This window comes from Pongo pygmaeus, chromosome 11, assembly GCF_028885625.2.
Source record: "Pongo pygmaeus isolate AG05252 chromosome 11, NHGRI_mPonPyg2-v2.0_pri, whole genome shotgun sequence".
In the NCBI taxonomy this organism is placed as follows: Eukaryota; Metazoa; Chordata; class Mammalia; order Primates; family Hominidae; genus Pongo; species Pongo pygmaeus.
In genome coordinates, this window is record NC_072384.2 from 96,586,101 (window position 1) to 96,611,066 (window position 24,966).

Consider the following 24,966-nt stretch of genomic DNA (forward strand, 5'->3'; position numbering starts at 1 on the left):
AGATCATGCTACTGTACTCCGGCCTGGGCAACAGGGTGAGATTCTGTCTCAAAAAAAAAAATATATATATATATATATCAATTATCAAGTTGGGTATTTCTGTAGATGCTTCCATACAAAGCAAAAATAAACCAATCATACACCCAAAAGAATTGAAAGCAAGGTCACAAAGAGATGTTTGTACACCTATGTTCATAGCAGCATTAATCATAATAGCTAAAAGGTAGAAGCAACCCAAGAATCCATCAAGGAATGAATGAATAAAAAAAATATGGTATATGCGTATGTAAGACTTTGCAGTCTTACAAAGGAAGGAAATTCTGACACATACTACAACATGGAAGAATCTTGAAGGCATTATGTTAAGTGAAATAAGCCAGTCACAACATGACAAATACTGTATGAGTCCACTTATATGAGGTAGCAAGAGCAATCAGATTCAGAAATTCAGAGACAAAAAGTAGCACAGTGACTGCCAAGGACTGACAGAAGAGGGACACAGGGAGTTTTGTTTAATGGGTACAGGGCTTCAGAAGTTTTTGTTTTGTGTTTTTTGAGACAGGATTTCACTGTGTTGCCTAAGTTGGAGTGCAGTGGCATGATCTCGGCTCACTGTAACCTCCAGCTCTTGGACTCAAGCTATCTTCCCACCTCAGCCTCTCAAGTAGCTGGAGTGCAGTGGCATGATCTCGGCTCACTGTAACCTCCAGCTCTTGGACTCAAGCTATCTTCCCACCTCAGCCTCTCAAGTAGCTGGGATGATAGGCGTGTGCCACCATGCTTGGCTAATTTTTTAAATTTTTGTACAGACGAAGTCATACTGTATTGCCCAGGTTTGTCTCAAACTCATGGGCTCAGGCGATGTACTCACCTCAGCCTCCCAAAGTGCTGGGATTACAGGCATGAGCCACCATGCCCCAGAGTTTCAGTTTTGCAAGATGAAAGAGTTCTAGAGATTGGCTGCACAACAGTGTGAATGTACTTAACATTACTGAATTGTACATTTAAAAATAGTTAAGATAGCAAATTTTATGGTGTATGTTACAATAGACTAAATGTTTGTGCTTGCCCCCTCCAAATTCATGTTGAAACCCTACTCCCAATGTGATGGTATTTGGAGGTGGGGACTTTGCGAGGTAATTAGGTCATGAGGGTAGAGCCTTCATGACTGGGATTAGTATCCTTATAAGAAGTGGCCACAGAGTTAGCCAGCTCCCTTTTTGCCATGTGTCTACACAGCCACAAGACAGCTGTCTATATGCCAGAAAGAGGGCCCTCACCAAGAACCCAACCCTGCTGGCACTCTGATCTTGGTTGTCCAACCTCCTGAACTGTGAGAAGTAAATATCTGTTGTTTAAGCAACCCAGTTTAGAGTATTCCATTATAGCAGTCAGAGCTGACCAAGACGTATATTTTACCAAATTAAAAATCTTTTAAAATCTACACATGGACTTTTTTTTTAAGTATGTACCTATGGGAGCAGAGGGGTGAAAAAACAGATGACAAAGATGAGAAATGCGATAATACAAACCATGTTTCAAGATCTAAAAAAGAAAACAATCAAATAAAGCATCAGAAGAGTGGCAGGCAGTTTTATAATTCAGTAAGAGGGGAAAACACTTTCAGAATGACTGAATAAAGACCCCCAGAAATTTGTTTCTCCATAAAAGCAATAAGAATGCTGACCAAAAAAAATGTCAAAATCAACTTTTTCACAACTCTGGAAATCAAAAATAGGCTTACAACATTATGAGGATGATTTACTCAAGAAAAATATCTGAGTCTCAGTAAGAACAGTGAGCTTTATTTTTTTTTAATTTTTTGCCCCATTTCCATCACTCTCTCCCCAGCATCACAGGACCCTTGAAAACCCAGATCCTTGTAGCCATGGTAACTATGGAAAACAGCACTCTGGCAGAGTGCGTGGACAAGGAAGCAAACAGGTCTAGAGCTCCCCAAAAAGGCCCTAACCCAGAAAATTATCACTATATGACCTGGCAGTTAGCTGGAAAAGCCCCATTCTCAGGACTTGTCTTAATAGGACGTGACTCAGTGCCCACTCAATGGGAAAAGCCGTATTCCCACAGCATGTGTTGAAAACAATCAGCTGCAATTGCCGAACACTGCAGATGCCTCGGCAGCAATACCAGCTGTGGCAAACAAGGGGCTGGTGAAACAGAGCAGTTCAACAAGAAAAAGAAGTAAAAGGCATCCAATTCATAAATGAAGAAGTAAAATGATCTCCGTTTGCAGGTAACATAATCACATATGTAGTAAACCCTACAGACTCAACAACAACAAAAAAAACCGTGAGAAATAATAAGCAGCTAGACAGGGTGGTGCATGCCTGTAATCCCAGCTACTTGGGAGACTGAGGCAAGAGGATTGCCTGAGCCCAGGAGTTCAAGACCAGCCTGGGCAACATAGTGGGATCCCCATTTCAAAAAAAAAGTTCCAGGATACAAAATCAACATTATAAAATCACTGGTGTTTCTATACACAACCAACAAACTAGCCAAAAAGGAAATTAAGAGAATAATCCCATTTACAATAGTGACAAAAAGAACAAAGTACTTGGCCAGGCACGGTGGCTCACGTCTGTAATCCCAGCACTTTGGGAGGCTGAGGCGGGCAGATCACTTGAGGTCAGGAGTTCAAAACCAGCCTGGCCAACATGGTGAAACCCTGTGTCCACTAAAAATACAAAGATTAGCTGGGTGTGGTGGTATGCACCTGTAATCCCAGCTACTCAGGAGGCTGAGGCAGGAGAACTGCCTGAACTCAGGAGGCAGAGGTTGCAGCGAGCAGAGATAGCACCACTCCACTCTAGTGTGGGCGATAGAGTGAGACTCTGTCCCAAGAAGAAAAAAAAAAAAGAATAAAATACTTAGGAATAAACTTAACCAAACAGGTGAAAGACTTGTACATCAAAAATTATAAAATATCGATGAAGAAAATTAAAGATACAGACAAATAAAAAGACATCCGTGTTCATGGATTGGAAGAATTAATAACATTAAAATGTCCACTCTACACAAAATGATCTACAGATTCAATGAAATTCCTATCAAAATTCCAATGGCATCCTTTACAGAAATTTTAAAATATCCTAAAAATTACACAGAACCACAGAACACTAATAGCTAAAGCAATCTTGAGCAAAAAGAGCAACACTAAAGGCACCACATTTCCTAATTTTAAAACATTACAAAGTTACATTAATCAAAACAGTATGGTACCAACATAAAAACAGACATATAGCCTAATGGAACCGAATAAAAAGCCAAGAAATTAATCTACTCATTTACAGTCATCTGCTCTTTGACAAGAATGCCAAGAACACACCACGGGGAAAGGATAGTCATTTCAATAAATGGTGTTGGGAAAACTAAATATCCACATGCTGAGGTGGAAGGATTGCTGCTTGAGCCCAGGAGTTCAAGCTTACAGTGAGCTATGATCATACCACTATACTCCAGCCTAGGTAACAGAGCAAGGCCTTGTCTCAAAAAAAAAAAAAAGGCAAAGAACCCGAATAGACATTTTGCAAAAAAAAAAAAAAAAATACAATTGGCCAACATATATATGAAAAAATGCTTAACATCACTAACCACCAGAGAAATGCAAATCAAAACCACAATGAAATATCACCTCACACTTTTTAGAATAGCTATTATCAAAAAGACAACAAGTATTGGCAAGAATTTGGAGAAAATGGAACTCTGGTACACTGTTAGTGAGAATGTAAATTGGTACAGTCATTGTGCAAAACAATATGGAAGTTTCTCAAGAAATTAAAAATAGAATTACCATATGATCTAACAATCTCATGTCTGGGTATATAACCCAAGGAAATGAAATTAGTGTCCCAAAAAGACATCTGCACTCCCATGTTCAAAGCAGCATTATTCATAATATCCAAGATATGGAAACAGTCAAATGTCCATCAATACATGAATGAATAAAGAAAATATGGTGTATGTATATAGATATATACACACAGTCATGAGCCACACAATTACATTTACCGTAGACAATGGGCTGCATAGATGACAGCTGTATTAGTCCATTTTGCATTGTGATAAAGGAATACATAAGACTGGGTAATTTATAAAGAAAATAAGTTTATTTAGCTTACGGTTCTGCAGGCTGTACAAACAGCACCAATACATGCTTGGCTTCTGGTGAGGCCTCAGGAAACTTTTACTCATGGTGGGAGGCTAAGCAGGAGCAGACGTGTCACATGGCGAGAGGAAGCAAGAGAGCTGCCAAGCTCTTTTAAACAACCACCTCTTGCATGAACTAACAGAGCAATAACTCACTCATCACCAATGGGAGGGCACCAAGCCGTTTATGAGGGATCCACCCCCTCATAAATGAGTGGGACCCAAACCTCCCACTAGGCCCTATCTCCAACATTGGGGATCACATTTCAACATGAGATTTGGAGGGAACAAATACCTAAACTGTATTAACGGTGGTCTCATAAGATTATAACACCATATTTTTACTATACCTTTTCAGTGTTTATATATGTTTAGATAGACAAATACCATTGTGTTATAATTGTCTACAGTATTCACTACAAACCTGCTGCACAGGTTTGTACCCCAAGAGCAATAAGCTATACCATATATACCATATAGCCTAAGAGTGTAGTAGGCTATATCATCTAAGTTTGTGTACATACATACTCTGATGTTCACACAATGACTAAATTGCCTAATGACACATTTCACAGAAATTATCCCCATCATTAAGTGATGCATGACTGTATATGTATGTACAATGAAATATTATTCAGTGTTAAAAAAGAAGGAAATCCTGCCATTTGTGACAACATGAATGGACCTGGGAGACATTATGCTAAGTGAAATAGTCCAGAAAGACAAGTACTGCATGATCTCACTTATATGTGGAATCGAAAACAGTCCAACTCAGACACACAGAGTAGAATAGTGGTTGCCAGGAATTCGGAAGGTGGGGAAAATGGGGATATATTCATCAAACATACAAAGTTTCAGTTATGCAAGATGAATAGGTTCAAGAAATCTAACATACCGCATGGTATCTATAGTTGGCAACACTAATTGCATACTTCAAATTTGCTAAGATGATAGATCTTAAGTGTTCTCACCACAAAAAAAAAATGACAACCATGTGAGATAACAAATGTTAACAAGCATTGTGGTGATCATTTCATAATGTATACACATATCAAAACACCAAATTATACACATTATAAATATACAATTTCTATTTGTCAGTTATACTCCAATAAAGCTGGAAAAAGGCTTATTAGAAAAAAAGGAAATGGATGTAGAAATAAAAATAAACCATTGGATTCATCAGTCAATTCAGTTTTCAATCATCTAAGAATAAAAATGTTTTCCACTTATACAGGAAGGAAAATGGCTGAAGACTCTTCAACAAAGTTATGATACATCAAATATTTCAAAATGATGCAAGTAACGGATTTTGTCAAGGCAAGTGTAAGAAGAAGGAAAAGAGATAATGATAGGCTAGAACTTATTAGGGACATATTTGAATCTCAGAATCAGTATTTACAAGGTGGATATGTTCCAGGTTCATATACACCACACGTGGAGAAGCTGGTTGCATTCACAGAACGTTGCCCAATTGGAATATATATGCCTTCAAAACCAGAAAAATTGAAGAAAAAATTAGGTGTGCTGTGCTTAAGTTTTTATTATAACTTCTAATTATGTTGTTTTTACACTATACCTTTATTTTTACTTTTGCAAATTAGTCATTTTATTAAAAAGTCATTTATTGAATTTTTCTAAATATAATAATGTTAGTCATCTATTTAAGGCTTCGATATTAACAAAGAAAAAGGATCTATTGGACCTGATGTTGGGGGAAAGACTGGCAAAAAGAAAAAACTTAAAAGGAAGATCTGGGGAATGAGATGTCCATACGGGTCTTTGCAAAGCTCTGACATATTCACATATTCCTTAGGATCTAGAATGCCACATGTATGTACTCATACCCAAGACATACCTAAGAAGGCTCTAATCTCTGGCTCACCTTGAGGATGTGTGCAAGCAGTAAGTGAAGGCTAAGGCAGAGTTGTCAACTGTCTTGCTGATTGTTGAAGATATGCCCCCAACATGTACACAGAGCTCTCAGCAAAGACTGAGATTTACTAGTCCAAGGCAATTAAGGAAATCTCTTTCAACCATCAGCTGACCACTAACATAACCAGACAGAGACTCCAGTAGCCACATATGACAAAGAATACAGACTACAGAATTCATTCTGAAGTCAATAAATAAACAACAACAAAGAGCAACAATACCACACCCTGGGGTGGGAGGAAAATCTATGTCACATTATCTTACTTGAAATGTCCACTTTTCAACAGATTTACAAGACATACAAATAAACAGTAAAGCATGGCCCATTCACAGGAAATAAAGCAGGCAATCAAAAAATCCTAGGTGTTGGACATATTAGACCAAGACTTTACATAGGCTATGTAATAGGTTCAAATTACTAAAGGAAATCATGTCTAAAGAATTAAAGTACAGTATAAAAATGATGCTTCACCAAAGAATATCAATATAAAGAAAAAAGTTTTAAAGGACCAAAAAGAAAATGTGGAGTGGAAAAATACAGTAATTGAAATGAATAATTCACTAGAGGGGTTCAATAGTAGATTTGAACAGGCATAAAAAAGAATCAGTGTACTTGAAGATATATCAACTGAGGTTATGCTGTCTCAGGAACAGAAAGAAAAAGAACAAAGAAAAATTAACAGAGCTTCAGAAACCTGTGAAACACCAACAAGCAAAGCAACATATGCACACTCGGAGTTCCAGGAAAAGAGGAAAGAAATTGAAAGAATACTTTTAAGATTAGTGGCCATACACTTCTTGAATTTGATAAAAATCATTAATCTATGTATCCAGGAGGCTCAAACAAACTCCAAACAGGATAAACTAAAAAAGATTCACACCAAGGTACATCATAGTCAAAATCTCAAAACACAAAGAGAGAAACGAAAGCAGTATGAAAAAATATTCCGGCATGTACAGGGAACCTGAATAAAATTTAACAGTTGATTTCTCATTAGAAACCAAGGATGCCAAAAGGCAGTAGTATAACAATCCAAAGTGCTGAAAGAAAAGGTCAACCAAGACTTGTGTAACTGAAAAAAAGATATCCTTCAAAAATGAAGGCAAAATTAAGCCATTCTCAAATAAGCAAAACTTGAGAGAATCTGTCACCACCACATTCTACAAGAAATACTAAAAGGAGTTCTTGAGGATGAAATAAAAACAACACCAAACATTAACTCAAATCCACACAGAAATAGAGTATTGGTAAAGCTATCTACACACAGAAGATAAATATATTTGTATTTATAACCCTTTCTTTTTATCTAATTTAAATGACAATTGCATAAAGCAATTATTTAAAAAGTGTAGTCATGGGTTTATAATGTATAAAGATGTAATCTGTATTACAATAAGAGCAAAGTGAAGTATTGGAGTGAAGTTTTGTATACTTCTGAATTTAAGTTGATTAATCTGAACTAGGTTGTTTTAAGTTAAGAAGTTAATTGTAATCCCCAGAGCAACTACTAAGAAAATAACTCAAAAAATATCATAACAGTATCATCAGGAATTATAGAGTAAAGACCTATGAAAATCTCCTCCTCCAGAAAAATGTCAACAAGAGAATTAAAATGGTACACTGGAAAATATATATTTAACACAAGATAAGACAGTAATGGAACTCAGGAACTCTCCTACAAGACAAGTAGAAGACATGTAGAAAACAAACAGGAAAGAGACAGACATAAATGCTACTTGATTATCAGTAATTACATTAAATGTAAGTAAATTAAACAATCCAGTCAAACGGCAGAAATTGGCAGAAAATACTTTTTAAGTGATCCAACTATATGCTGTCTACAAGAGATACTGTATATTCAGAGATAAAAGTAGAATAAAAATTTTAAGTCAAAAATATATATACCATGTGTTATGGGATGAATTGCCCTCCTATAAAAAAACTTCATATATTGAAGTACTAACCCCAAGTAGTTCAAAATGTAACTAAATTTGGAGATACAACCTCTAAGAAGTAATTAAGTTAAAATGAGGCCATTAGTATAGACCTTAATCTAATCTGACAGGTGTCCTTATAAGAAGAGGAAATTTTGACACACAGATAGACACCAGGGACATACATGCACAGAGGAAAGCCTATATGAGAACACAGCAAGAAGGTGACCACCTGAAGCCAAGGACAGAAGCCTCAGAAGAAATCAAACTTGCCAACACCTTGATCTTATACTTCCAGCCTCCAGAACTGCAAGAAAATAAATTTCTGTTGTGTAAGTCACCCAGTGTGGTACTTTCTATGAGAGCCCTAGCAAACCAATACAACATGATAACAGCAACCAAAAAAAGAGTTGGAGTGATAATATTAGTATCAGACAAAATAGACTTTAAGATAAAAATTGTTACTTAAGACAAAGAAGGATATTCTGTAATGATAGGATCAATTGAAAAGGAAAACGTAATGATTATAAACATATATGCACTTAACAACAAGGCAGCAAAATACACGGGCAAAAACTGACAAAGCTAAAGGGAGAAATGGACAACAACAGTCAGAGACATCAATACCCCACTTTTCCTAATGGATAAAACAACTAAAGATTAACAAGGACAGTTATAACACCAAAAGCACAAGGAACCATTTTTAAAAAGGTAAGTTGGATTTCATTAAATTTATAAACTTTTCTGCTTCAAAAGACACTATCAATAAAGTGAAAAGACAATCTACAAAACAGAAGAAAATATGTGCAAGGCATATATCTCTTAAGGGTCTAGTATCCATAATACAAAGAAGTCTTAAAACTCAACAATAAAAAGACAACTCTATTTTTTAAATTAGCAAAGAATGTGAATAGACAATTCCTCAAAGAAGATAAATAGTTAAATAACCAATAAGCACATGAAAAAAATGTTCAACATCATTAGTCATTATGGAAATGCAAACCAAAACCTTAATGAAATACAACTTCACACCTGCTACAATGGCAAAAAAAGAAAAAAAAAAGTGGGAAAGAGGTAGAGAAACCGGAGCTCTCATACATCATTGATTAAAATATAAAATGTTGCACCTACTTTCTGTTAATCAGGTCCTCAAAACACAGATTTACCATATGGCCCACAATTTTACTCCTAGGTATATATGCAAAAGAACTAAAAACATACATCCACACAAAAACTTTTACATAAATGTTCATAGCAGCATTATTCATAATAGCTGAAAAATGAGACCATCCTCATTGTCCATCAACTGATGGATGGATAAACAAAATGAACAAAACTCATACAGTGAAATATCTGGTCATTCAAAGGAGTGAAGTACTGACACATGCTACAACATGCATAAACCTTAAAAATATTATGCTAAGTGAAAGATGCCAGTCACAAAAGACTTCATATTATATTATTTCATTCATACAAAATGTCCAGAATAGGCAAATCTAGAGTAGCGGTTGATAAGAGTTTGGGAGCAGGAAAAATGGGAAGTAACTACTAATGGGTATATAGTTTCTATTTAGAGGTGATAAAAAGGTTCAGGAATTAGATAGTGGTGATGGTTGCATACTGTTGTGAATGTACTAAAAAGTACTGAATTGACCCCGGGCACGATGACTCACATCTGTAATTCCAGCACTTTGGGAGGCCAAGATGGGAGAATCACTTGAGGTCAGGAGTTCAAGACCAGCCTGGCCAACATGGCAAAACCCCATCTCTACTAAAAATACAAAGATAGCTGGGCATGGTGGCATGTGCCTGTAGCCCCAGCTACTCGGGAGGCTGAGGCACGAGAATCACTTGAACCTGGGAGGCAGACGTTGCAGTGAGCCGAGACCACACCACTGAACTCCAGCCTGGGCGATAGAGTGAGACTCTATCTCAAAAAAATAAAAATAAAAGATAAAAATAATAAGTACTGAATTATACACCTTAACATTGTGAATTTTATGGTATGTGAATTATATCTCAATAAAGCTGTTTTTTTTAATTTAGTTAGGAAAATGAACACCTACAGAAAGACTTCCAAGATAGAAAATAAACTTTATTTTGTCTTATAATCAGTTTAGGTCAAGAAACATTCATTGATTTGGACTATGATAGATGCTAGGGATGTAAAGATAAATAAACCATGGCCGAGCGCGGTGGCTCATGCCTGTAATCCCAGCACTTTGTGAGGACAAGGCAGGTGGATCACGAGGTCAGGAGATCGAGACCATCCTGGCTAACACAGTGAAACCCTATTGCTACTAAAAATACAAAAAATTAGCCGGGAGTGGTGGTGGGAGCCTGTAGTCCCAGCTACTCAGGAGGCTGAGGCAGGAGAATGGCGTGAACCCAAGAGGCGGAGCCTGCAGTGAGCTGAGATTGTGCCACTGCACTCCAACCTGGGTGACATAGTAAGACTCCATCTCGAAAAATAAAATAAAATGAAATTAATAATAATAATAATAAATTATCCTTACCCTGAAGAAATTTAGTCTTTAACAAATACAATAAGTAGCAAATCATTAGGAAGAATTTTGGTTTCTTCATCTGGTTTTCACTCGCAAAATATGTAATTTTACCACAACAAACTTCAATTGAAAACCCAGCAAAATTCAATTTCAGTAGCCACCAAATTCAATAACCAGATGCTGAAGATAAACTAACTCAAATTCTAGCTACAGTTACACTTCTCTTGTAGCACAAGAAGGTCCCAGCTATGGTCCAGCACCCTTGCCCTGACTGCCTTGTTGCAGTGTGTGATCCTAGCTTGAGGATGCCAAGTACTTTCTGTTTCTGTATTTCCTTGCCCTTGCCTCAACACCTGCTTACTGTTTTTACAAAACCTAGATTTTATTCCTTTAGGCAACTAACCCTTTCTTCAAACACCACTGAGGTTCTTCAGATTATCACAGATTTTAAATCAGGCCATCAAAGCATATACAGCTCCCTTCTTTTACGTCTTTTTATTTCATTTTCTTGGTAGAGATCCATAACGCCTGTGTCTGGTGCCCTGCACTGAAGAAGCCAGGTATCAAAACCACCTCATACATTCAGTTGATCCAGAACAGGTACTGCGAACCAGACACAGACACCACGACAGCACATGAATTTCATTTGGCATGAGCTGTTCTGAAAACAGTATACTTACCAACAAATTACACCCAAGAGATGTTTTACATGCAAACTTACATGTAATTAAGTTTAGCTTCACTTGAAAAATCTGAAGATTTGGGCCATGCTGGGCCCAAATTCCCATGTGGCAACAATAAGGTGAGCCAAGTGGGGACATTGCCTTTCCTTTTGATGAAGTGTGTCTCTCCATGATCCTCACCACTCCACAAGGCTACCATGCACAACACATCCAGCTGGTTTCCTTTGTGACCTGTTGGCTCTGGAGGTATTGGAGTTTGAGACAAGTCCATGTCCAGGGAGTTAGAAGTTGTGTCCAATCATAAAGCGATCTCTTGGTTTAGGGTCGTATTGCCATGCTCTTCTACTTATGACAACCTCTCCTAGTTTCTCATGCCAACAACTGCTTCTTCTTCCTGTAATCAACAATCCTAAATATCACCTACATACCCAAACTACCCCAGGGAACTCCTGCAGAGGCATCTTCTGGCCTGGCAAGCTCCTATATGAAGTTGCAAAATTCCAGACCACATGGCAGAAGGCACTGAGGATCTCGTCCATAGACTGAAGAAATCTTCATTTCCACACTTACTTCTCTTTGAAGATAAATACTCCTAAATTTCTGAGTTCTGATTATTTAAAACGATGTTTCTCAAACTTTACTGTGCATCCAACATATGTGAGGATCTTTTAAAAATGCAGATTCAAATTCAATAAGTCTTGTGTGGAGCCTGAGAGTCTGCATTTCCAACAAGCTCCCTGGTGATCCTGATGCTGCCTGAACTGTGGACCACACTTTGAATAGCAAGGAGTCAGAAGACTTACGAAGGAAGAAAGTTCTGAGATGAGAGTTATCTGAATGAATTAGGCCTCCAAGACTTGACTTTCTGACATTTTAAAAGTCCAAAATGTTAATCTTTTAGTATCCTGTGTCAATTAATATCTGATCTATATAAATAACAACCCTTCATAATGGTCCATGAAGAAGAAATAGATGGTTCCTTTAGCCATTAGGCATTGGTTATTGAATATTCACTATGTGATCAATACTGGGCATTACACAGGGGCATCTGCCAAGTTTCCATATATTTAAAGTGCTTAAAATCTAGTTGGCAAGAAGACTAATGGAAAACAATAACTAGTGTACCACCTAAAACAGCAGATGATTAAGATTTTAATTGCTACAAACGAGTGATTCCCAAGAGGGTAGCACACCAGCATCTGGGTGGAAGGCTAAACACACTGTCTCCCAGCTCCTCCTATAAGATACTTACTCCACCCTTATTCTTACTGTCAATCACTGACAAGGGAAACTACACTGAATTCCAGGAATGGCATATTCTTCAGAAGGATGAGGTGGGAAAAATGACAAAAACCACTGTTTTTAAATTGCATACAGAAGGGCAATGGAGACCTGGGGCCTGAAAGAGTAAGTAGAAGTGGTGGGCATTCCAGGTGGGAGTTGCTTCCTGTGGTAGAAGTACTGAGGTGGAGATGAGTCTAGGGTATTTATGGGACAGGAAGAAGACCTGTCTAATTAAAGTAAACTAGAGTGTCCCACTCACCATCACCCTATTCTTAGTGGAGGAACCATGGAAATTATCTCCTAAAAACCTGATGACCACCTGTTAAAAACACTGAAGAGATATTTCTTTACAGAAAGTCTGAACTAGTTTACCTCTCAGATCCTTTCCAATTTTTCCTCAAGTGCAGAACAAAATTCTGATTCTCCTCTAACCCATAATTCTAAATTGAATCACTTGTCTTGCCTGCTGTTGACCACGGCAGACGAGTGAAGACAATGTGGATGTGTAAAACTCCCTATAAATTAAAAAAAACAAACAAACACCTAAATCACTGCATCAGGTTAAGCATTCCATGGCTGCTCAGCATCCCCAATTCTCTAAGACTGTTCTCATAGGGCTATTTTCAACTCTGTCATCAATCATCTTTGTGACTCTTCCCTGAACCCTTTCCAAATTATCCTCATCCCTCTTATATAGGCAAGTGATGAATTACACTTCAGGTTTTCCCTGAGCACTCCATCTAAAGGAAGTCTCAGTTACACAACATTCTCTGCCAAAGCCCACCTCGACAAAGCACTTAATGTCCTTCCAACTAGGTTTTTTCATTTGTTGCTTATGAAATATTTAAAATATACATTTAGAAGTTCATATTGTTAAGAAGTTAATATAACAGTAGCCCATATACCAAATATTACTTCCTTAATTTACAGTCAATGTGGACATCTAACTCTCTAATAAAAAAAATTCATAGTCTAAGATTGTGGCGTATGGTTTTACTTGTTAATAATTTTCCCTTCCTTGTTTGTCTTTGCTATGATTCACTGTGGCCTAAGTATATTACTGAGGTATACCATACATACCAACACCCAGATTTAACAAACATTAATATTTTTGCCATATTTGTTTTGCAATTATATACTTATTTATTTATTCATATCTGTGTGGCCTGTTTTCCATTAGATTCTGTCTCATCTAGACAGAGCCATGTCTGATTATTAACCTCTTTTATACCCATTACTTAGCATAGAGCCTGGCATATAAGGTTCAATGAATAATGCATGAATGACTTTTGTCCTAGTATTAAATAAGGGCCATCACAATAGATGACTTATTAAACAAAAGACAATGATTCCATCTTTATTAAAAGTCCAAAGAGGGGAAAAAGGAAATGAGTCTTTATTGAAGAATGGGGGTTTACATTTAAATGCATGCTATAGCTGGATATCAGACATTAGGATGAGTTAGTTGAGCAAGGTACAGAACTTCCCTTCCCTAGGGGCTCCTTTCCCTTGTTCCCTGAATAGCACATATATCTGCCTAGATAACAATGATACAGAAGATGAGCTCTTCTAGCTCATGTAGCTTAGAGATGCCAACTCAATGGCTTAAAAAAGGGGAGAACAAAGCAGAAGAAGGAGGAAGAGAAGAAGAGAGGAAAAAATGGAGGGAGGAAGGGGTGGGGGCCTATACGGAGAGTATCCAAGACCACTATAAGACCAGAAGAACTCATTCATTTTTTCTAAATTATGCCAACAGCAATATAGATTATGTCCTGAAAACCTTTGAGTATGAAGTCCATTTGGATGAAATGAAGTGAAGCCTAAGGCAAAAACTTAAGAAAGGTCATATCCAACCGTCAGAGAAATCTGACAGTTTTCTCTACCTCCTTCAGCCTGTACTCCCTGCCACCCAATATCTTAATGCAAAATCCTAAAAGTCTGGGTCCCTCCCGCCATGGTTCTCTACATGCTCTCAAATACCAAATATACACTTGTGTCTACTCCCCATCAAAACTTACTGGGTCTAAGTTCTATTACTTTGAGCTCTTATTCTTCCAGCAGGTCACTGAGAGATACTATGCTTATTATATAAATGGCTGTCCATTACTGAAAATATCACTTCCTTAATTTACAGTCAATGTGAACTTCCAACTCTCTAATAAAAAGTTTCATAGTCTAAGATTGTGGCATATTGTTTTATTTGTTAATAATTCTCCCTTCTCTCTCTGTCCTTGCCATGGTTCACCACAGGCTAAGCATATGACTTAGGTATACCACTTGATATAACACAAATCATTTCTAATCACTGTCATAAAGAAATGTTTTTCTCACTCCACAGATATCTTACTCCACAGATAAAATATTACACAAGCACCTTTCCACTATGCACTAGCATATGTCAGCTTGGGGAAGCAGTCTTACACTCACTGCCCATCACTTTGCACAGCAAACTCATAGACACAGGGGCCACAGTTTGGTTGAATCCATAGTTTCCACTGTTTCTTTTTGTATTTCCTCAAGATCAGAGGGTACTACATCTTCTCCATGAAGTGGGTAGCACGTGGATTGGCTTCTTTCTAAGTACAACTTCTTTTCTTCACGAAGCCATCACCTTATCTGTACCTGAGCCCAGTACCCTGTCAGTTCTGTCCCCTGAGCAACTTTTCCACTCTCATGAATAATGGTTAACCAAAAAAAAATAAAAAATAAAATAAAAAACTCTTCCTATAGCACAAGTTTTCAGTGATAAATGAACAAAAGCATCACCGAGCACTCATTTCTGAACAAATGCCAAAAGCTGATTCATTCTCTGCATGACATCGGTGGTTTCATCCAACCATAAAGTGAAATATCTGCTAGCGTGCACTTGATAGTAATCGCTCTTCCACACTCCACTCCACTGATATTATGCCACAGCCAACCATGTTATTTGACAAAGGAGTTTTGTAAATAACTTCTGGTTTCTCTCTAAGGATAATGTTTGTCTTTAACTTTCCAGCTGATTTTCCAAGTGTCTCTTCAATAATATGACTCATACTTATTTTGCTACAAGGATCCTTTAATGATGCTAATAAAATTATAATCTCTTACCTACCTTTAGCCATATAATACATTAATTTTATAAAGGAAAGCATTATTGTGTGCTTGTCCTAGAAAACTTCAATAGTGTAACAGAGAAGCCACTGTGCTTTGTTTGAAAATGACACAAAAACATCCATGGCTTCATGCCACTATTGGACAAAGTTTCATAACAGGCAACGATTACGGATTCATTTGGTCCTAATGGGGATAGTAAGTCCAATAAAAAATAGTTTTGAGATAGTCATTGTCATATTTCCACTTGCACTTTTCAATTTCAGCTACTGTTCTGAAATTGTCACTCTCAGAGATTCCCTTGTCTCTATACATACATATTCCCATTTTATATGCAGTGGGATTCAGTTCTCTAAGTATGTTTATGGTATTCTGAAATGTAGCATTTACAGTACTATTTTCATCACTATTTTTACACTTCAATGAACTACTTTTGAACCACTTATCTAGTTTTGTGAAATGGGAATACAATTTAAGAACAGCAAAAACAAAAAATATTCTTTTAACAAATCAAAAATAAGTAAATGATATAAAAATTATATTAACAAACATGAAGTGGACCATTAACAAAATGTAAGCTATGCGCACTCACCAGTGCAGTCTTTGCAGCACAAACACAATCTTAAATATTATAATAAGTTTTAAGAACATAAGGGGATGTCTGCTGAAATCATAATTAAATGGCCTATCTCAAGGCCCTACATGCTTTGCAACACCCACACCACCCTTCTGGTCTCATTTCTGACTCCCCCCTTGTCACTCCACCCCATCATGCTGATCTTGCAAATCTTTGAACATATCCAAACACATTCTTTACTCAGGGCCTTTGCACTGGCCATCCTGCAACTCTATCCCTCAGGTATTTGTATTAAGCAACTTCTCTTACCTTCTGTTAACTCTTTGCTTAAAGTCTCCTTCTTCATGAAGCCTACTCAACCACACTTAACCTGTCCTACTTTCTCTTTCTTCCAAAGCACTCATCTCCTTCTAGCATCATATATAATTTAGTTATTTGGTTTATTATCTGTCTCCCCCCTCCCACCTGCCTGCCCCCAACAGAACGAAAACTCCACAAGGTCAGAGATCTTTGTTTTATTCATTGATATATTCCCAGCACCTAGATCAGAGACTAACCCACAGATGGAGCTCAATACATATTAGTTGAATGAACAAATAAATGAATGGATGAATGAATTAAATTTTTTCATTGCTTTTCCCTTCTAACCACCAAACTGCCTATGGATCTTTGAGAATTAAAAAGAAAATGATAAGCCATCAAAGGTTTTTAAGCAAAAGAATTATATCAACAGAATGGTATTAAAATAGACAAAGTCGGGAGATGATTTAAAGTTTGGAGAGGCTAGATCCAAAGAGTTTAGTTAAAAAGTCAACCAATGAAAGAGATAAGGAAGGGCATAAATTTCCAATTACCAGGACTTCTTAAGTGGTTTATTTCAAACCTACAATTCACATATCCGTAGATACATTATCAATGTTTATCTATACATACATTGCATACACACACATACACATATACGTTGAACAAGCCTAGAAGCAGCTAAGGACATTTCTCCATCATATGGATATAATACATATACAAGCTTATGACTTGAGTCATAGTTAGAATAGCCATAAATCCTAGTGTTCCTGGCACAGTCTCAGTTTATACTTGTTGATCTAATGCTCCTTCCAGTTAGTACCATATTTTACTCTCAAAAGTGTCCTTGTCTGGATTTTTTTAAATTACATAGTCATCCTACTTATAAAAGAGATACATAGGCCGGTCACGGTGGCTCACGCCTGTAATCCCAACACTTTGGGAGGCTGAGGAGGGTGGATCATTTGAGGTCAGGAGTTCAAGACCAGCCTGGCCAACATGGTGAAATCCTGTCTCTACTAAAAACACAAAAATTTGCTGATGGTAGTGGTGCGTGCCTGTAACCCCAGCTACTTGGGAGGTGGAGGTACGAGAATCGCTTAAACCCAGGAGGCGGAGGATGCGGTGAGCCAAGATCGCACCACTGCACTCCAGTCTGGGCAACGGAGTGAGACCCTGTCTCAAAAAAAAAAAAAAACATAAATTTCTTCTTATTTAGACATGCTGACCAAGCTTTTGAGGACGTCAGTGGAGTGAGTTTGGGAAAGGTGACAGCCATAAAATTAATTGTAACATCCATTGGCCAACATAGTAAGTGAGCTGTGTTACAAACACACAATTCTTTGGTAAAGGAGCATAGCAACTACTGCAGAAGCAAATGCCACAAGCTTCATATATCTAACTTGGGTAAAGAACCCAAACCCTTGCCAGGTCACCTGCACAATGTCAAACCCCCAAGAGAATTTTCATGTGGTGAACAGACACAACAGTTCTCCCTCTCTGCGACCCCTCTGTATGAAAAGCTGAGACCCAAACCAAACACTGGAGACACAAGAGAGTACAGAAAACAAAAGCCCTCCTATTATCCTCATGGCCCTGAGAGCTTGGAAACTAAGAGAATGTGGAATCAAGTCTCACAACAACACTTGTGTTCTGGAATCTCAATAAATATCCAAGATCTGGACCAGACACTAGATCTTGAAACTTGCATTCCTACCTCTAAGAGCCATGGTAACCATCAGGTCTGCAAACAGGTTTTGTAGAAACTGCTCTCCCAAATCACAGGATTTGTCCCAATTGGTGTCAGCTCTAGATATATGGACAGGTGCTAATTCATATTGTGCTTGAAGACAATAATAATATGGGCTTACAGCCATGGCAGACGCTTAGTAACTTAAGAATAAAATTATTTTATTCACTATGTGTGTAAATAGATGACAAGCAATTATCTCATTCTCCTATCTTCCTTCCTCCTATTTCATTTTTTCTTATATATTTTTCAGGTTTAAATTTTTCTGATTTTCTATCTTTGCATTTAATAAATAAAAGACTGAAATAAGGCAAGACTCAAAATCTGGTGTCGGAAGAGGGGTGATGAAAAAAAATTCAGGATTCCTTAATATCTAGGGTGACCAGATAATTATCACCCAAACCGGGACACTTTTACATGTGAAAGGGGGTGCTTTTGATAATTAAGATAAACCAACAGGAGTAAACTGGCACCGTCACAAGCAAAGCAGGGCATCTGGTCACCTTTCTAATCTCTCATTCATATCCTGATACAAAAGGCATCCTGTGTGTAATGAAGCAACCTCTGCCTCTGTTAAATCAATCAAACTTCAAACATAGTCCTCCCTCTTTCAGGCCAGGCCTGGCTTTTGATAACAGAGCTGGAAAGGTTTTCACCCAATGCTGCCATTCCCTGTCCAACACACCAAGCAAAACTGGTTCCAGTTTTTCCCAAGAAAGCAGTCAGCAATGCACAAGAATGTGGATCCAGGCCAGGCCCACAGCAAGCCCCAGACGAGAAGCCTCTGGTTTCTCTTAAAGAACACTTCACAACACAGAAAGCCACCTGGTTAGAGGTTACACAGATACCAACCATATAGACTTAACAAGCATTTTGAATGCAAGATCATTTCATTGATGTGTAGGTACATATTAAAACTGGGAAGATCCCAAAAGCCACCTCTCCTGCAAAACACATTCATCTAGGAGAAAACACCAAAGCATCTGTCCTCAACTATAGGTAACAACCTTGGTTTCTTTGCCTTTGGCTGAAATCAGTGTTGCAAAAGCCTTTTAAAAGAGTAAGAAAATATAGATTTTTCTCCCAAGATCACATTGCCCAAGTGAAACAGAACCAGTGCTTACTTTTATTTTTTGTCTCCTGTTCAGAGAGGTCAAACATTGCTCATATTCTTCATTAAATTTAGTCCTGTGGCTGGCAAATGTTAATTTACTGGAATATTTTCCTTCGCATTCATAAAGAGGGAAAACTAGATTTGTGATCTGGTTGCAATCTACAGCACACAGATAATCCACAACAGTGGTAGGCGCAGAAAAGCTCCAGCTGGTTTATCTCAAATGTTCAGAACGATTTTGATTTCTTTACCGACACCACAGTCATTCATAAAGATTCATTGCCAAATGTTGCCTAGTACCGTGATGGAGGCGATGGTGAAGCGAATGTCTTAGGCTGGGAAATCATCATGGTGCCCAAACCTCAGAGTCTGCGGCCAAATGCTGGGGATTAGGAAACCACCTGTCACGGAGATGGTGAAGGAAACTGGATTCAAACTAATGCAGACTAAAGTCTTTCCAGCCAGAAGACGGTTTGAGTCCAAGGGGCCATTTATATACAAGAGCTAAGAAAGGTGCAACTGATTTTCCCCCAGAAGCAGCACGATTATTTTTAAGTTCAAAGACATTTTTGTTAATAAACTGCTTCACACAACCACATCGAAGCCAAAATGTGCCAATGAAATAATCAAAACAAATAGCTCAATTGGGACTTCTTGAATGTTCAACAAAAAGAAAAATTAAAGCTGGTTAGACTGCTGGATAGTAATGTTACAGTGTCTCCTTTAAGAGATCAAAATGTCTTTGCCACCCTCCACCCCACCCTACCCCACCTCTAATAGTGAAGTGGATAATTTCTGAAGAATACAATGACCCTTTATGCCTGGCTTCTCTAGTCTGCTAGGGATGCCATCTGTCTCCCACGCTATATAAACAATCCCCGCAGGAATCTTCTGATGACCAAACAGATTAGCAAACTCCAGATTTTCACACCATTAATAATATCCCCATCCAGATTAGGCCTTTTATTTTAATAACTCCAAAGATAAAGTCAATAACTGATCTTTCTTTCTTTGTAGATAATGTGTGTGTCATTTTAAAGATAACCTCTTGGAACATACAGCCATCTGTTGGGAAGAGAAAGAAAAAAAGCTCTCTCTAGGCAACAGAAGAAATGAACCCTTGAGGGAATAGAAGAAATAGTAAAAAGAAAATCATATTTATAAGACAAACACATGGAGAGCTCTACTAATTACACTAAAATATTCTTCTTCTAAATGACAAACTATAGAACACTACTCCAGAAAAGACAAGTTTCACACTTTCACAAAGGTACATATATACGAAAACAGAGTTTGCGTGAGTCTAGGACAGTGAAAGCAGAAATCATATCCAAAAAGCTAAAGGCCCCCGAAGTTTGCATGCTGTCCACCTCTATCTGTAATGATCACAAATGTTTTCCTTCCTGAAGTTTAATATCGATTGAACCCTTGTAACTCTAATTGTGAGCTCTCTGTACTGACTCCAAAGACTTCTAACTCTAAAAGAAATCAATGTGCCTGTAAAGATGTTCTCTAAATTAATAATAATAAACGACGAAAAGCACCCGAGCGCTGCTAATAGTGAAGACAAGGCATGAGAGAGTCAGACCTCTGCAGTCGCGCGTCCTCGGAAACGTCTACGTCTAAATCTGCAGCCCCAGTTTGCTCCAGGCCCCAAGCTCCAGCAGAGGATGTTCACGGCACATTCCCAACCAAAAAAGAAATGAAGCGTCCTCTCCCTCAATTGATGCTCAAATAGACCCCAAAGTCCCAGTTTCCCGGGAGAACCAAACCATCCAACACATCCTGGTGCCTCTCGCCCGCGTTTCTGAGCAGCGGAAACCGAAATGTCAAATGAATGACCGCGCCGGGGCGCAAGGGAGGAAAAACAAAGCCACCTCCCGCCGTCCGCTACCTGCGGCGAGGGCCGCGCGCTCACCTGGGCTCTGCGCCCGTCGCCACAGGCTGCGGGTGGGGACCCGGCCGCGGGGCGGGAGGGCGCCCCCGAAGTCGCCCGGACCCGCGGCCCCGGCGTCCTGCGGCCAGTCCGTGCGCGCCGCGGAGAAAGCAGGCGGCCGGGGGCGCGGCCGCGCGTTGCATGCAGCTCCCGGCTGCTGCGGCCGCTGCCACGGAGCCGAGAGTCTCTGCGCTGCAGTCCACGACCCCGAGACCGCGAGAAGCGCCCGGAGAGACGCGGCGCAGGGGCAGAGCGCGCCCAGGGCGCCCGGCGCGCTCCTCAGCGGCTCTTCCCGCCGCCCTCCGCCGCGGGCTGGGTCTCGGCTCGCCTTTGTGCTGGCATCTTCCTAGCTCCCAGCGACACCCAGAGCTCCCGAGGCGGCTCCGCGCCGCCGCCCACCCCCGGGTTACGCCACGGCCCCCGCGCGACCCGCCGATTGTGTCGAGTCAGCAGCGGCGGCGGGGACGCGCGAAGCCATGGCTCCCGCCCGCGCTCGGGAGGGCGCCGGGGGTCCTGCGCCTCCGGGAGGTTTGTGGCCGAGCGCGGCGCGGCCCCGAGCGGCCCCGCAGCGCCCGGCTCCCCGCCGCTCGCTCTCCCGGCGCCGACCCGCCCGCGTCGCCACCCTCTCCCCGCTCCCCGCCGCCACCTTCCTCCCGCCCGGGTGCCGGGCGTCCGCTCCAGCCGCGGCGCCCGGGTCCGCGGAGAGCGAAGTGTCCGGCCCCCTCACCTCCAGCCGTGCCGGCGCCCCTCCCGCTAGACGCTTCGGCGGCATCTGCCCCCACCGCCCTGCGGGACGCTGGGCTGAGAGCTGCCGGCACGTCGGGGACCGGTGGAAGGGAGGCGGGGGCAGAGGACAGGAGGGACAGCCAGACCTTGGCCAGCGGGACCTCCCTGAGGAAGGTGCGGAAGAACGGGGCGGGTGCGGCCGGGCGGAGGACGAGTCCCGAGGCTGCGGCGGAGCCTGAGTTGCTCTCCTTCTGCGAAGTCGAAGGACAGGAGGATTCCTAGAGGCGTCGCGGAGGATGGAGGAGACCCTCTGAGGTCATGCAGACAACACTGTTCCTCAACCCCACCAGAAAGCTGAATAGGGGAGTGTCATGCCTCGGTTTCCCCAACTGCAAGGGCAAGACGGTAATACTCATGTCGCACACACAGGGTGTGGTCACGATGAAAAAATGGATTATTGAAAGCGTTCCCGGATACTTTGCCTAAAGAGGGCACTAAAATTTAAAATTACTGTATTAATACTTTCGGCTTTCTGTTTACTTCTATAGCATCTTCATCAACCAGTCCCACGTAGGAGAAAAAGTAAAAATGCTAAAGTGTAAATATATTGTGGCCCTCCCCACCCACCCTTGCATCTGTCCAGATGTAGAGAAGATTTATTCAATTTTACAATTTAACTATATCCATATGGAGTAAGTCCCCGAATAATGGATAGCCATTCCTTTGGGATTTTCGAGTATGTGTGCTCACTATTATCCATCTCTCCGCCTTTTCTGGTAACAGCAGTTCATTATTCCTATGGGAACTGCCCTTCCCCCTCACCCACAATGAGTCTTTGTGGCTCCAGGGTACTGACACCTCCCACCCTCAACCCCCAGAACTAGCCAGTCATCTTCCGGACCGCAGTGATCGGTTCTGGGATGGGCATGTTGATCCAGGAACTCGGCCTGGGGCTTTCGATGTATTACTGCAGAAAAATAAGCTCTTTAAACTAGGATAACTAAATTGGAAGGATATAAGCCTATGGTAACGAGGACCAACAGTGCATGCCAATGAAGCCAACTTTGAGGGAAGAAAAGCTGCCGGTGAGAGGGTGATGTCCCACTCAGGAACCTCAGGAGGTAGATGTGTCTGCAGTGAACTCTATCCTTGAAGCCAATAAATCCTCTCTCTTTTATTTCAAGTCAGTGTCAGCTGTGTTTTGTCACATGTCGCAAAGGAGCCCTGACTCCTTAGTCCCCTGGATCTATCAGCCCAGGCATCACTGTTAGGCTCCTCCACAGAATCAATGAGCCCCACCCTCACAAAAGGCCCAATTCCAGTTCTTGCTGGAAGAACAGGGATCCTAGAGGTCTGTTCCCACATGATGTTCTCCTTCACAACTTTCTCAAATCCAGCAACCCCACACCTGCAATCCTTAGCTTCTTGTGTTGATTAACCACTATGTTACATTCTAGACAAAATGGGCCAGGTGCAGTGGCGCACACCTGTAATCATGCCTGAGGCAGGAGGATCTCTTGAAGCCAGGAGTTTAAGACCAATCTGGGCAACATAGTGAGACCCCACTAACACAGGAACAGAAAACCAAACACTGCATTTTCTCACTCATAAGTGGGAGCTGAACAATGAGAACACATGAACACAGGAAGAAGAACATCACATCAGGGAGGAGGGGCCTATCGGGGGTTGGGGGGCTAGGGGAGGGATCGCATTAGGAGAAATACCTAATGTAGATGATGGGTTGATGGGTGCAGCAAACCACCATGGCACGTGTATACCTATGTAACAAACCTGCACGTTCTGCACATGTATCCCAGAACTTAAAGTATAATACATTAAAAAAATAAATAAAAATAGCCAGGCATGGTGGCCTGAACCTGTAATCCCAGTTACTCTGGAGGCTGAGGCAGGAAGATCAGTTGAGCCCAGGATTTCAAGACTGCAATGAGCTGTGATTGCATCACTGCACTCCAGCTTGAAGACAGAGCAAGACCCTGTCACCTTGTCAAAAAAGAAGAGGAAGGAGGAGGAGGAGGAAAAAGGAGGAGAGAAAGCAAAGAAAATGAGAAAGAAGAAAGAAAAAGAAGAAAGAAAGAAAGAAAAAAGAGGGAGGGAGGGAGAAAGAAGAACCCTAAAAATGAATAGAGGTAATCACTATTGCTGCCCTAGGTTTTAAAAAACATTTTTCTCTCACTTTAAAAGCAGCCCCAACTACCTTTAAAACTTTCTACATATCAACCATTAAAACCGAGACTAAGGCATCAAAGAACATTAATAGCAAAGTCATCCTAAAAATCTCAGACTTGCAAAGGTGTGTAAAGATTAGGTAGGTTCTTTCACACTGCATTCCCCGTTCGTTCGTCATCACCACCACTCCCCTTCACAGGATCTCTGACCGGGTCTCACCCTCTCCTGGAGCCATTCCCTTAAAGAGAACTCAGTACTTCACAAGCTGGTCAATTCTGCATTGAAACTGGCCTGACATTAGGAAATGATCCCTTATATTGAGTTAAAATAATTCTTCCACCTGACAGTACTCCAAGCACTGAAAACAAACTTGTGAACCACTTGAATTGTCTCTTTTTCAAGATCTTTGCATGACCCGTAAGTCATATGGCAATGTGTCCTGACCCTTCATCATCCTAGGTTACTTCCTTTCTACAGATGTGCCTAGGTTTGTGACTGCTCCTTCTAAAGCATATGGCCAAAGCTAAACCCAAAGGCAGATTCCAAGAAACTTATACTCCACCCCTCTTCCAACAACACAGAAGGAGCCTGAAAGACACGTTCATGTGGTCTTATATATTTTTGTAAAAGCTTCCAAAGTAAGATATTTTAATCTCAAGCGATTTGCAGTGGACTGAATGTTTGTGCTCCCCCAAATTCATGTGTTGAAATCCTAACCCCTAATGTGATGGTATTAGGAGGTGGGGCCTTTGGGAGGTGATGGAATAAGTGC

At 40.3% G+C, this 24,966-nt stretch overlaps 1 protein-coding gene across 3 annotated transcripts in view; it reads right to left on the bottom strand.

Annotated features, from left to right (window-relative positions):
• The window catches only part of HECW2 (HECT, C2 and WW domain containing E3 ubiquitin protein ligase 2), a 397,525-nt gene extending 375,332 nt beyond the window's left edge, over positions 1 to 22,193 (bottom strand). For 2 of the 3 annotated variants that reach the window (XM_063647767.1, XM_063647764.1), the window contains exon 1: positions 21,264 to 21,369. The gene's annotated coding sequence lies outside the window, so the exon portion shown is untranslated. Of the gene's footprint in view, positions 1 to 21,263; positions 21,370 to 22,008 lie in introns of those variants that run through there. The other variant, XM_054478078.2, reaches the window with a different exon arrangement.
• Positions 22,194 to 24,966: the final 2,773 nt, after the last annotated feature.